Consider the following 12,840-nt stretch of genomic DNA (forward strand, 5'->3'; position numbering starts at 1 on the left):
AGTGCCCAAGAGAATGACTGTGACTGGATTAAATAATTACTGCCCTAAGACACTCGTCTCAACAATCATGAAATGCTTTGAGCGGCTGGTAATGGATCGTATAAAATCCCACCTTCCAGCTACCTTGGGCCCTTTCCTGTTTGCCTACTGCCTAAACTAGTCCACTGATCATGTCATAGCCTTGGTCCTCCACTCCATCCTGTCCCACCTAGAAAGCAATGCCTCATACAGCAGGATGTGAGTTTTCGACTTAAATTCAGTGTTTAAAGCAATCATCTTTCAGAGGCTGGTGAGTAAACTGTCCTCATTGGTTCTCAACACCCCTCTCTGTAACTGGATCTTGGATTTCTTGATGGAAAGACCCCAGTCAGTCCGAGTTGGCAGCAACATCTCAAGCTCCATCACACTGAGCAGTGGTGCTCCCGAGGCTATGTGCTCAGGCCATTGCTGTTCACACTGCTGACTCTATTACTCCACTGCCAGATCCAGCTCAAACTGCATCATGAAGTTCGCTGAAGATGCAACAGTTGCTGGCCTCTCAGTAATAATGATGAATTAGCATACAGAGAGGAGGCTTGTCACATGTGTGAGAACAACAACTCAAGTTCAAGTTCACATGACTGTATATGTGCGTGTGTGTGTGTGTGTGTGTATATATATATATATATATGTATATCAATATATATATTGATCCAGACAACATCATAGTAAACCACTTCTGTACCTTCTCCAAAATCTCAATGTGAACAAGACAAAAGAGATGATTCAGGGAGATGCAGGTTGACCACACTTCATTGCACATCAATGGCTCTGCTGTGCAGAGAGTGAAGAGCACCGAGGTTCATTGGTGTGCACATAACAAATGATCTAACCTGAACTTACAACACATCCTCATTAGCCAAGAAGGCAAAGTGGCATCTACGTTTTCTGAGGATATTGAGGTGTGTAAGGCTCCCTGGCCCCCTTCTAACAGCTTTCTACAGGAGCACCATTGAGGATGTTCTGTGTGGTAAGGAAACAGCTAGGTATCAGACTGCAAGACCCTACACAGGATAATAAAACTCACTGACAAAATCACCGGGTCCCCCCCGCCACCTCTATTTGTGACATTTACTGGGAGTGTTGTATACGAAGTCCGAAGCATTGTTGCTTACCCACAGTCTCTTTGACCCACTCCTGTCAGGAAGGAGATACCAGAGTACAGGACTAGGACTGCCAGACTAGGTAACAGTTTCTTCCCCCAGGCTGTGAGACTAATGAATACCTGCCACCACTGAGATATCATTACTAGGATAGTATAATGTTTACTCTACTGTTTACTATTTACCTGTGCTGTGTGCTTTACATGCATTTTGAATTTTATTTAGGTAATTTATTTGTGGTCATATTTTGTTTTATGTCTAATATATATAAATATATAATATATATAGTGGGTGCATTGTGCTCTGGAAGAATGTTGTTTGGTTTGGTTGTATATATGTACATTCAAATATGAGCTTGAACCTGAAATTATAGCTCAAACCCTCCAATCTAGACGACATCATAGTAAACATCTTCAGTACCCTTTCCAACATCTACGGTAATGCAGTGACAAGAATTGACCACAATAGGCCAAGTGTGATCTACCAACGTTCTGTACAGCTGCAACATGAAATGTCAACTTTTATTCCCAGTGCTCCACCTGATAAAGGCAACTATGCTGTATGCTTTCTTTACAGCTTTCAACGTTCAAAGTAAATTTATTATTAAACATATATGTCAGCAAATTCACCCCTGAGATTAGTAACTACAAAGAAACACAATAGAAACAATGAAAAATGCACACAAGATGGACAAGCAACCAATGTGCAAAAGACAACTAGCTGCAAATACAAAAAGAAAAAAATACAAATTAATAATAAATAAACATTAAATATCAAGAACATGAGATGAAGAGTTCTTGAAAGTGAGTCCATAGGTGTGGGAACAGTTCAGAGTTGGGGTGAATGAAGCTGATTGAAGTTATCCTTTCTGGTTCAAGAGCTTGATGATTTGAGGGGTAATAACTATTCTTCGAACCTGGTGGTATGGGTGCTGTAGCTCTTGTACCTCCTTCCTGATGGTAGCAGTGAAAAGAGAGCATGTCCATAAGACATAGGAGCGGAATTAGACTATTTGACCCATTGTCTGTTCCGCTGTTTCATCATGGCTGATCCAATTTTCCTCTCAGCCCCAGTCTCCTGCCTTCTCCCTGTGTCACTTCACGCCCTGCCCAATCAAAAATCTGTCAACCTCTGCCTTAGTTATACAAAGATTTGGCCTCCACAGATGCCTATGGCAAAGAATTCCACAAATTCCCCACTCTCTGGTTAAAGAAATTCCTCCTCATCTCCATTCTATTCTGAGGCTGTGTCTTCTGGTCTTAGACTCTACCATCATAGGAAGCATCGTCTCCACATCCAGCTTATCGAGGCCTTTTACCATTCGATAAGGTCACCCCTCATTCTTCTGAATTCTAGTGAATACAGACCCAGAGCTATGAAATACTCCTCATATGGCAAGCCTTCCACTCTGGATTCATGTTCTTGAATCTCCTTTGAATCTTTTCCAGCTTCAGCACATCCTTTTTAAGGTTAGATAAGATAAGATAAAACTGCTCACAATACTCCAATTAAGGCCTCTCCAGTGCTTTATAAAGTTTCAGCATTATATTCTTGCTTTAATATTCCAGTCCTCTTGAAATAAATGCTAACATTGCATTTGCCTTCCTCACCACAGACTTAAGCTGCAAATTAACCTTTAGTGAGTCCTGTACAAAGACTCCTAACTCCACTTACATGTTATTTTTAGTATTTTCTCTCCATTTAGAAAACTGTTAACTCTTTCGTTTCTTCTTCTAAAGTGCATGTCCATACACTTCAGGATACTATTTCATCTGCCATTTCTTTGCCCAGTTTCCTAATCTGTCTAAGTGTTGAAGATGTAGCCTCTCTACTTCCTCAGAACTACTTGGCCCTCCATCTATCTTCATATCATCTGCAAATTTTGCAAGAAAGTCAATTCCATCATCAAAATCATTGACATATAATGTAAAAAGAATTGGTCCCAACACAGACCCCTGTGGAACACCACTAGCCACCAGCATCCAACCAGAAAAGGTTCCTTTTATAAGAATATAAAAATGTAAGAAATAGGAGCAGGAGTAGGCCATCTGGCCCGTTGAGGTTGCTCCGCTGTTCAATAAGATCATGGCTGTTCTGACCATAGACTCATCTCCACCTACCTGCCTTTTCCCCATCCCCCACTATGCAAAAATCTATCCAAACTTGTCTTCAATATACTCACTGAGGTAGCCTCCACTGCTTCATTGGGCAGAGAATTCCGTAGATTCATCATTCTTTGAGAAAAGCAGTTTCTCCTTATCTCTGTCCTAAGTTTACTCCTCTGAATTAAGAAGATTCTCACTCTTTGCCTCCTGCCAATCAGCCACTGCTTTATGCATGTTAGAATCTTTCCTGTAATGCCATGGTCTCGAAGCTTGTTTGGCAGCCTCATGTGTAGCACCTTGTCACAGGTCTTCTGAAATTCCAAGTACACAACATCAACTAATTTTCCTTTGTCAATCCTGCTTGTTATTTCTTCAAAGAATTCCAACAGATTTGTCAGGCAAGCTTATCCCTTGAGGAAACTACTCTGACTGTGGCCTATTTTATCATATGCCCCCAAGTACTCTGAGACCACATCCTTAATAATCAACTCAAACATCTTCCCAACCACTGAGGTCAGTTATCTTTCTTCTGCCTGGCTTTCTTCTTGAAAAGTGGAATTGCAATTTTCCAGACTTCTGGAACCATTCCAGAATCTAGTGATTCTTGCAAGGTCATTACTAATGCCTCCATGATCTCTTCAGCCACCTCTTTCAGAACTCTCTTTCAGTACACCATCTGGTCTTGGTGGCTTATCTACTTCAGAACTTTCAGTTTCCCAAGAACCTTCTGTCTAGGTATAGTAACTTAACACGCTTCATGACTCCTGACACCTGGAACTTCCACCATACTGCTAACGTTTTTCACAGTGAAGACTGATGCAAAATACTTATTCAGTTTATCCACCATTTTTTTGCCCCCATTACTACCTCTCCGGCATCATTTTCCAGTGGTCCGATATCCACTCTCATCTCTCTTTTACACTTTATGAATCTGAAGAAACTTTTAGTATCCTCTTTAATATTAATAGCTAGCTTTGTTTCACATTTCATTTTTACTTTCTTTATGACTTAGTTGCCATCTGTGGTTTTTAAAAGCTCTCAATCCTCTAACTTCCCACTAATTTTTGCACGATTATGTGCCTTCTCTTTGGCTTTTATGTTGATTTTGACTTCTTTTGGTAGCCACGGTTGTGTTGTCTTTCCTTTAGAATACGTCTTCCTCTTTGGGAAGTATATATCCTGTGCCTTCCAAATTGCTTCCAAGATTTCCAACCATTGCTGCCCACTGTCATCTCTGCCAGTAATCTTTTCCATTCAATTCTGGCCAACCCCTCTCTCATGCCTCTGTAATTCCCTTTAATACTGATACATCTAACTTTAGCTTCTCCTTCTCAAATTTCAGGGTGACTTTGATCATACTATCAGGACCAACCTGATTTTCCCAATCTACTTGCATATTGAAGTCTCCCAGGACTATGGTAACACTGCCCTTTTAACAAGCATTTTCTATCATCCATTGTAATTTGTAGGCCACATCCTTACTACTGTTTGGCGGTCTGTATCCAACTCCCATCAGGGTCTTTTTACCCTTGCAGGTCCTCTGTCTACAATGATTCAACACCTTCTAGCCTCATGTCACCTCTTTCTAATGGTTTGATTTCATTTTTTTACCAACAGAGCAACGCTGCTCCCTCTACCTTCCTGCCTGTCCTTTCAATACAATGTGTATCCTTGGGCATTAAGCTCCCAGCCATGATTCAGTGATGCCTACAACATCATACCTTTAACTGTGCTGCAAGTTCATCTACCTTATTCCATATACTGCATGCATTCAAATGCAAAACCTTCAGTTCTGTATTCACCCTTTTCGATTTTGTCTGCCTTTGATGTTGCAACTCATCCTGTTGACTGCAATTTTGCCCTTTCAACAACCTCTGCTCACTACACCTTGCCTCTGTTTGTAAACCAGCTACCTCATCTTCAGCACTATCAACCACCTTGCCTATGATACTTCTTGCAATGAAATATATGCAGCTCAGGACACCAGTCGTACCATACTCATTCATTTGATTCTTAACTTTGTCTGAGGTCTTACCAACATCTGCCTCCACAACCTCTCCACTAACTGTTCTGGCACTCTGGTTCCCATCCCCCTGCAACTCTAGTTTAAACCCCACCATGCAGCATTAACAAACCTTCCCACTAGGATATTAGTCCACCTCCAGTTCGGTGCAAACTGTACTTTTTGTACAGGCCCCACCTTCCCTGGAAGAGGGCCCAATGATCCAAAAATCTTATGCCCTCCCTCCTACACCAACTCCTTAGCCACTTATTAAACTACTATCTTTCTAGTTCTGGCCTTGTTGGCATGGGTAACAATCCTGAGATCGCAACCCTGGAGGCCCTGCCCTTTAACTTAGCATCTAACTCCTTGAACTCCCTGTGCAGAACCTCATGACTCGTCCTCCCCCTGTCATTGGTACCTATGTGACCATGACTTCTGGTTGTTCACCCTCCCACTTTAGAATGCTGAAGACTCTATCAGAAATATCCTCGATCCTGGTACTCAGGAGGCAACATACCATCTGGGAATCTTGTTCTTACCCACAGAAACTCCTGTCTGTTCCTCTATCACCACAGTGCTTCTCTTCTCCCACCTTCCCTTCTGAACCACAGAATCAACTCAGTGCCAGAGACCTGACTACTGTAACTTTCCTCTGTTCAGTCATTTCCCTCCCCGCCCAACACTATCCAAAGTGATATACCTATTGTTGAAGGGGGTTGCCACAGAGGTACTCTGCACTGGCTCTTTAACCCCTTTCCCCTTCCTGACTGTCACCCACTTTCCTGTGTCCAGCACCTTGGGTGTAACTACCTCTCTATATGCCCTGTCTATCACCCCCTCAGCCTCCTGAATGATCCAGATTTCATCCATTTCCAGCTCCAACTCCTTAATGCAGTTTGTTAGAAGCTGTAGCTAGATGCATTTCTCGCATTTGTAGTGGTCAGGGATACTGGAGGTCTCCCTGCCTTCCCACATCCTGCAAGTGGAGCATTTCACTATCCTGCCTGGCATCTCCACTGTCCTAGCTGAACAGATATAAAGAAGAAAAGGGAAAAAAAAAGATTTTCTTTCCTTTGCTTTCTCTGAGTGAAGCCTCTCTTTGTGGAAGCCTTGAAAGAACTGAAGTCTCAAGATTACCACTCTGACTATGCCCACTCAGACGATGTCCTGGGTGGTGGGGTTTCCTGATGATAGATGTTTTCCTGCGACAGCTCTCCTTGTGGATGTGCTCAATGGAGGGGTGGGCTTTACCCAAAATTTATTGGGCTGTAGCCATGACTGCTTGTAGGCTTTTATGTTCAAGGGAGCTTGCGTTTCCATACCAGGCTGCGATGCGAGCAGTCAATGTATTCTCACCCACATATCTATAGAAGTTTGTCAAAATTTTAGATGATATGCCAAATTGGCTTTCAAGGAGCTGTGAACTTGTACCTTGAGATCTGTCTGTACAACAGTGCTCCTAAGGGTCCAGCTATTCACTGCATCATTTTTCATTTGACCTGACAAAGTGCAGCACTCGTCTGGATTAAACTAAATCTACTATTTCTCTGCCCATATTTGCAAATGATCTGTACCCTTTGCGAACCTTCCTCACCATTCTCAACTCCACCAACTTTCGTGTTGTTTGTAAACTTACTAATCAGCCCATCTACATTTTCATTCAAATCCTTTAGGATGAAAATATCACAAACAACAACAGTCCCAGTATTGATCCCCTATGGAACATAAGTGGTCACAGACCTCCAGTCAGAACAACACCCTTCCAGCATCATCTTCTGACTTCTGTGGCTGAACCAGTTTTGAAACCAATCTGCCAAGTCTCTATGGAGCCCACATGCTTTAATCTTCCAGACTGGCCTTCCATAAGGGACCTTGCAGAAATATTTTTCAAAGTGCAGAGAGACAGAGTTTGTTTCCCTTGAGCAGGAGGCTAAAGGGTGTCCCGAGAGAGGTATGCAGTATAAAATTACAAAGAACATAGATAGGCTAGATAATAGAAAACATTGGCCTTTAACAAAGATGTCAAAGAGAGAGGGCATAGGATTATGGTGAGAAGTTAGTGGTTCAGTAGAGATCTGGGGAAGAAAATATTTCTCACAAAATCTCAGAAAATCTCAGAACATTTAAGAAACATCTGAATGAGCACTTGAATTGCCAAAGCAGAGGAAAATATGAATGAAATGCTAGCAAATGTGATTAGTGTTGATACAGTCATAGTCTGATGTTCATGTTCTGCTGTAGGCCCTATTCCTGTGCTGTATTACTCAATGAATTTATAACTCAGAATCAGATTTATTATCACTGACTTATGTCGTGAAGTTTGTTGTTTTGTGGCAGCAGTACAGTGCAAAACATTAAAAATTACTGTAAGGTACAATAAAAAGCAAATAAATATTGCAGAAGGGGAATAGCAAGGTAGTGTTCATGGTTACATGGAATATTCAGAAATATGATGGAATAGGGGAAGAGGCTGTTCCTAAAATGTTGTGTGTGGGTCTTTAGGCTCCTGTACTCCTCTCTGATTGTTGTAATGAAAAGAGGGCATGTCCTGGGTGGTGAGGGCCCTTAATGATTGATGTCACTTTCTTAAGGCATGCCATTTGAAGGTGTCCTTGGTGATGGAGAGGCTTGTACTTGTGATGGAGCTGGCTGAGTCTACAACCCTCCGCGGCCTCTGTTGATCCTGTGTATTGGAACTTCCATACCAGACGTGATGCAGCCGGTTAAAATGCTCTCCATGGTACATCTGCAGAAATTTGCCAGTCTTTGGTGACAGAGTAAATCTTGTCCACCATATTGCCCTTATCAATACATTTTGCACCTGTTTAAAAGTTGAGTCAATTTATGAAGATGGAATCTCTCCCTAACAACACCACAGTTACTATGTTTGGTTAGCACTCTCCTTTCCGAGTATAGATTAATCCTGGCTCTTCACAGGACTGTGCTTACCCTATCTTATCCCTGTTGCCCTTCTCGAATGAAGGTTCCATGCTTGCTGTCCTCCAGTCACCTGGAACCTCACCTGTGTCAGCAAAGGCTCGAAAATCTTCTTTCACGGCCCCTGCTATTTCCACCCTTACCTCCCACAGCGACCAGGGAATGAGGAGGAGCAGAAATTTCTGGGAATAATCAGCTGGTCATTAAGCATCTGTGTAAAGAGATGCTGTCAGTATTCTAGGGCTATTTCTCTTTCTCAGAACTTCATAGGTTTCCAGCATGGCATTGTTCTGATTTACGTCTCATCTGGGAATGTTCCCATTTTGTAGCCCACTGGCTTATCCTATTACTAATTTTTGTTAATAATAACAGTTTGTAGAATTTCACTGTTGCCATTCTTGTAATTTCCTGCTACAACATCCTTCTCCAACATCCTTCTCCTGATGAGAAGCATTTATTTAAGACCTCAATAATTATCCTCAGGCTCATACACAGGCTGTCAATTTGAACCCTACTCTTTCTGTAGTTACCTACTTGCCTTTAATGTAAAATACTTTAGGATTCTCTTTGATCACATCTGTCAGTGATATTTCATGCCCCCTCTTGCCGTCTTAATTTTCTTTTCTGAATGAAAGGTCTGCTCTCAGTTTCTGTATCTTATTCAGGTGTTACTCTCTCTGTACAGTCCAGTACATCTGACACCACTGATCGATCTCTCTCTCTCTCTCCCTCTCCCTCCCTCTCTCTCCTTCTCTCTCCCTCTCCTTTCTTTCCTAGCTCAGCCTGCAGTGCCTACAGAGTACGGTGCCTAGGGTGTCTGGATGGGTGAGTAAATGGCTCATTTTACTTGAGAAATTTAGTTGTTTAGAGTACCTTTTGGGTTTTCCTAGCCTTGTAGTTTTCAATAACAGTGGTAAACAAGAGGTGTACGGTGGTTAAGTGCTAGCCTGTGCCCTTCTGGTAATGGGATAACCAGCTCAAACTGGTTAGTGAGAGGCATCTGACTCTGGTCTTGATGAACCTGTGGGCATGTGGGTTCTGTTCATGAACAGCAAGTTTGTGGTGCCCGGTAGTATGGTGGCACAGACTAGACACAGAGAATAGAATAAATGCATGACTTTTGGTATCAATTTCTCTAACTTCCAGTAACCTCTTCCTTCTGTCCTTCCCCCTCAACACACACTTATTTTCTTTTTACCCCTGTTCTGATGGCCTTCTTATTTTTTTTCTCTCCTGCCTTCATGTCCAACTATTTACCTCCCTCTGGGTTCCCCATCTCCTTCCCTTCATTCCGCCATCCTCTCCTATCAGGTTCCTTCTTCTTCAGCCCTTTACCTCTTCCACCTATCCCTCTTTAAGCTTCTTACTTCATCCCTGCTCCCCCATCCACCCACCTTCCTCCACAAATGGTCTTAGCAATTACCTGTCAGCCTGTATTCCCCCCCCCCCCCACATTCTTATTCCAACTTCTGCCCACCTTCTTTCCAGTCCTACTTGAAGGATCTTGACCCAAAATGTCAACTGTTCATTTCCCTCCGTAGATGTTGAGTTTCCGACCTGTTGAGTTCATTTAGTGTTTGCTTAAGATTTTGAGTATCTGCAGAATCTCTTATGTCTCAATTCTGGGCTGGGAGGCTGTGCTCAATAGATACTGCAGAGAATACTTCTGAGGCCTGAAGAGATTGCCGACCACATTAGCAAATTTTGTTTACACCGAAATTTGTAAGGATATAGAGCTGGATATGATGGTGGTTTGTGAGGAGAAAAAGACAGGTTTAGGGATTGTGATGGATGGAACATGATGTGGAAAAATGTGTACCCTAGTCTTTCACAGGGGAAAAAAATTCTTATTCCACACTGATCCCAGTGTATTTACTCTCTCCCCACTGGTTTCTGAATGTTTAATCTCTGCCCATCAATCCCAGAGTATTTTCTTTCACCCACCACTGGTCCTAGTATGTTCACTCTCTGTCTCTCTCCCCACTTTCCTAGCTCAGCATCCTGCACCAACCGAGTGCCGTGTCTAGGGAGGCTGGATGTTGGTGAGTGATTATCTGAATTTGGCTTTACATATTGAATATGTCAGACTTAATTGCTTGATCCTTAAAGTTCTGATTTTCATTTGCATTGAGAGTCTGATCGTCTAAAGGTTAACAACTAGTGCATACCTCGCTGGATATTCAGGTGACCTTGAACTGGTTAACTTATTTGAGATGCCTCTAAAGAGGCAGCTCCTGAAGTTCTGCTTGTACTTCAGCCCCTTGCTTCTGATCTTCAGTTACCCAGTGAGGAGGGGGTCGGCCGCTTGGGGGATATTCTTTGGTTTCTTGTAGTCATGAAAAGAGTAGTTGCCATACCAAGATACTGATGGAACTCAGCACATTAGGCAGCACTTATTGAAAGGAATCGTCATTTCAGGCTGAGACCCAGAACGCTGACTCTTTATTCCTTTCCCTAGGTGCTGCCTGACCTCCTCCAGCATTTTGGATTTCCAGCATTTGCAGAGTCTCTTGCGTTTATTGTGTTGCTGTGCCAAGTCATAATACATCTGGACAAAGTGCTTTGATAAGGAATGGCGAGGGTCAAAGGGGATATAGCAAAAATCTTTAGACTCCTGAGGAAGCTGAGGCATTGGTGAGCTTTCTTGTCCGTGGTGCCTATATGGTTGGACTAGGTTAGACGTTCACCCCTAGAAACTTGAAGTTTTCAACTCTCTCAACCTCTACACTATTGATGTAGATAGGAGCATGTGCACTACCTGCTTTCCTGAAGTCAGTGACCAGCTCGTTTGTTTTCTGTCTGAGGAGAAGGGGTGGATGTGCCCACTACCTTAAGCAACGTGGGTGGGATGAGATTCATTATTGTTTGGGGTGTGGGGGCATTGGTGCCAGATACTGTTGTGGCCAAAAGTATGAATACTGAAGACTTCGTTGCTTGCTTTGTGCCAGGTTTGAAGGTGAACTTGGAAAGGAGAGGTCCAAATGTGGTCGCTGTGGGAAGTAATGAGACAGGTCAGAGGAAGAGGTTCAGCTGAAGGAATGGGTGCAGATAGGGTCCAAATAAACAACAACCTGAACCATAAAATGAATCACTATTACTTCATGAAACACACACAGATTTGCACAGAGCAATTTGGATGTGTGACTCAAAGATCTATGTGGGAGAAATAGCTTTCAGTTCTTGGGGCATTGACGAAAGAGTGGTCTTCACTTTGACCAGACTGAGAACAGTGAATTAAATAACTGTGACAGTGGACAACCACTTTAAACTGAATTGAATAGTAGGGGCAATGGCTTCTGGTGAGTGGTATTTTAGAAAGATAAAGAGTAAGGGCAAGGTGATAGTGCAGGGCACAGGCGTGGGTAATGATAATAAGAGTCCAAAGATTGACTGGAAGGGAATGGCTACACAAATGAAAGGTTGTCCTTCCAAATGAGTGTAGGACATTCACAATTTAGGAACCTATGGAAAGTTGTACAACAGAGGGACCTGGTTTCAGGAAATGACTGTAGCATCACACATAGACAGTGTGGTGAAGAAGGTTTTTCATCCTGGCCTTCATCAGTCAGGGCATGGAGCACAGAAGTTAGAATGTTATGTTGCATTTGTACAAGACATTGGTGACACCACATTTAGAATACCATGTTCAGTTTTGATCACTCTGTTATAGGAAAGATACCATAAAGATGGAAAGAATACAGAAGGATGTTACCAGGGCTCGAGGACTGTATTATGGAGGGAGGTTGAGCAGGTTGGGACCTTTTTCATAAGAGCATAGAAGAATAGAGTGTATAAAATCATGAGGGAATGGATAAAGTCAATGTACGTATTATTTTTCTCAGGTTTAAGGTGACAGTGGAGAGATTTGATAGGAACCTTAGGCAACTTTTTCACCCAGAAGGTGGTCAGTATATGGAAAGTGCTAGAGGTGGGTGGGTTAACAACGTTTAAAAGGTCCTTGGACAGGTACATAGAGATAGGAAAGATCCGTGGGCCAAACACAGGCAAATGAGACCAGCTCAGACAAGGATCTTGTGTGCTTGGGCCAATTAAGACAATAAATGTGCTGTAAATTGAAACTTTAAATACTGTCAAGAGCAGAGAAAATGGTGCAAAGATAACATTGAAGGATCTTTATGTGAATGCAGGTAACATTTGTAACAGAGTTGTTGGATTAACATCAGAAATGAAATAAAATGGCACATTCTAAAAAAAAATCACACACCATAATTGTTAAGGTTGCATCACAGCATAAAGGCAGACTTGGCCCACCGTGTCCAGGAAGACCATTTTGTCCATCTGCACTAACCCCATTTAGCTGCATTAAAACTGTATCCTCACATGCTCTGTTTACATTCAAACAAGAGAAAATCTGCAAATGCTGGAAATCCAAGAAGCACACACAAAATGCTGGAGAAACTCAGCAGGTCAGGCAGCAGCTTTGGAAAAAAATGTTTTGAGCCGAGACCCTTCACCAGAACTGGAGAAAAAAAAAGATGAGGAGGCAGATTTAGAGTGTGGGGGGAGGGAAGGAAGACACACAAAATGATAGGTGAAACCAGCAGAGGTGGAAGTAGTGAAGAGCTGGAAAGTTGATTGATGAAAGAGATAAAGGGCTGGAGAAGGAGGAATCTGATACGAGAGAACAGAA

The 12,840-nt window shown here is 42.5% G+C and overlaps 1 protein-coding gene across 12 annotated transcripts in view; it reads left to right on the forward strand.

The window, feature by feature from the left end:
• The window catches only part of LOC132393150 (glutamate receptor ionotropic, kainate 5-like), a 227,151-nt gene that overhangs the window by 57,148 nt on the left and 157,163 nt on the right, over positions 1 to 12,840 (forward strand). For 6 of the 12 annotated variants that reach the window (XM_059968039.1, XM_059968050.1, XM_059968030.1 and 3 more), the window contains 2 exons: positions 8,967 to 9,014; positions 10,182 to 10,231. The gene's annotated coding sequence lies outside the window, so the exon portion shown is untranslated. The remainder of the gene's footprint in view (positions 1 to 8,966; positions 9,015 to 10,181; positions 10,232 to 12,840) is intronic. The other 6 variants (XM_059968092.1, XM_059968073.1, XM_059968123.1 and 3 more) reach the window with 3 other exon arrangements.

The sequence above is a fragment of the Hypanus sabinus genome, chromosome 1, assembly GCF_030144855.1.
Source record: "Hypanus sabinus isolate sHypSab1 chromosome 1, sHypSab1.hap1, whole genome shotgun sequence".
Lineage (NCBI taxonomy): Eukaryota > Metazoa > Chordata > Chondrichthyes > Myliobatiformes > Dasyatidae > Hypanus > Hypanus sabinus.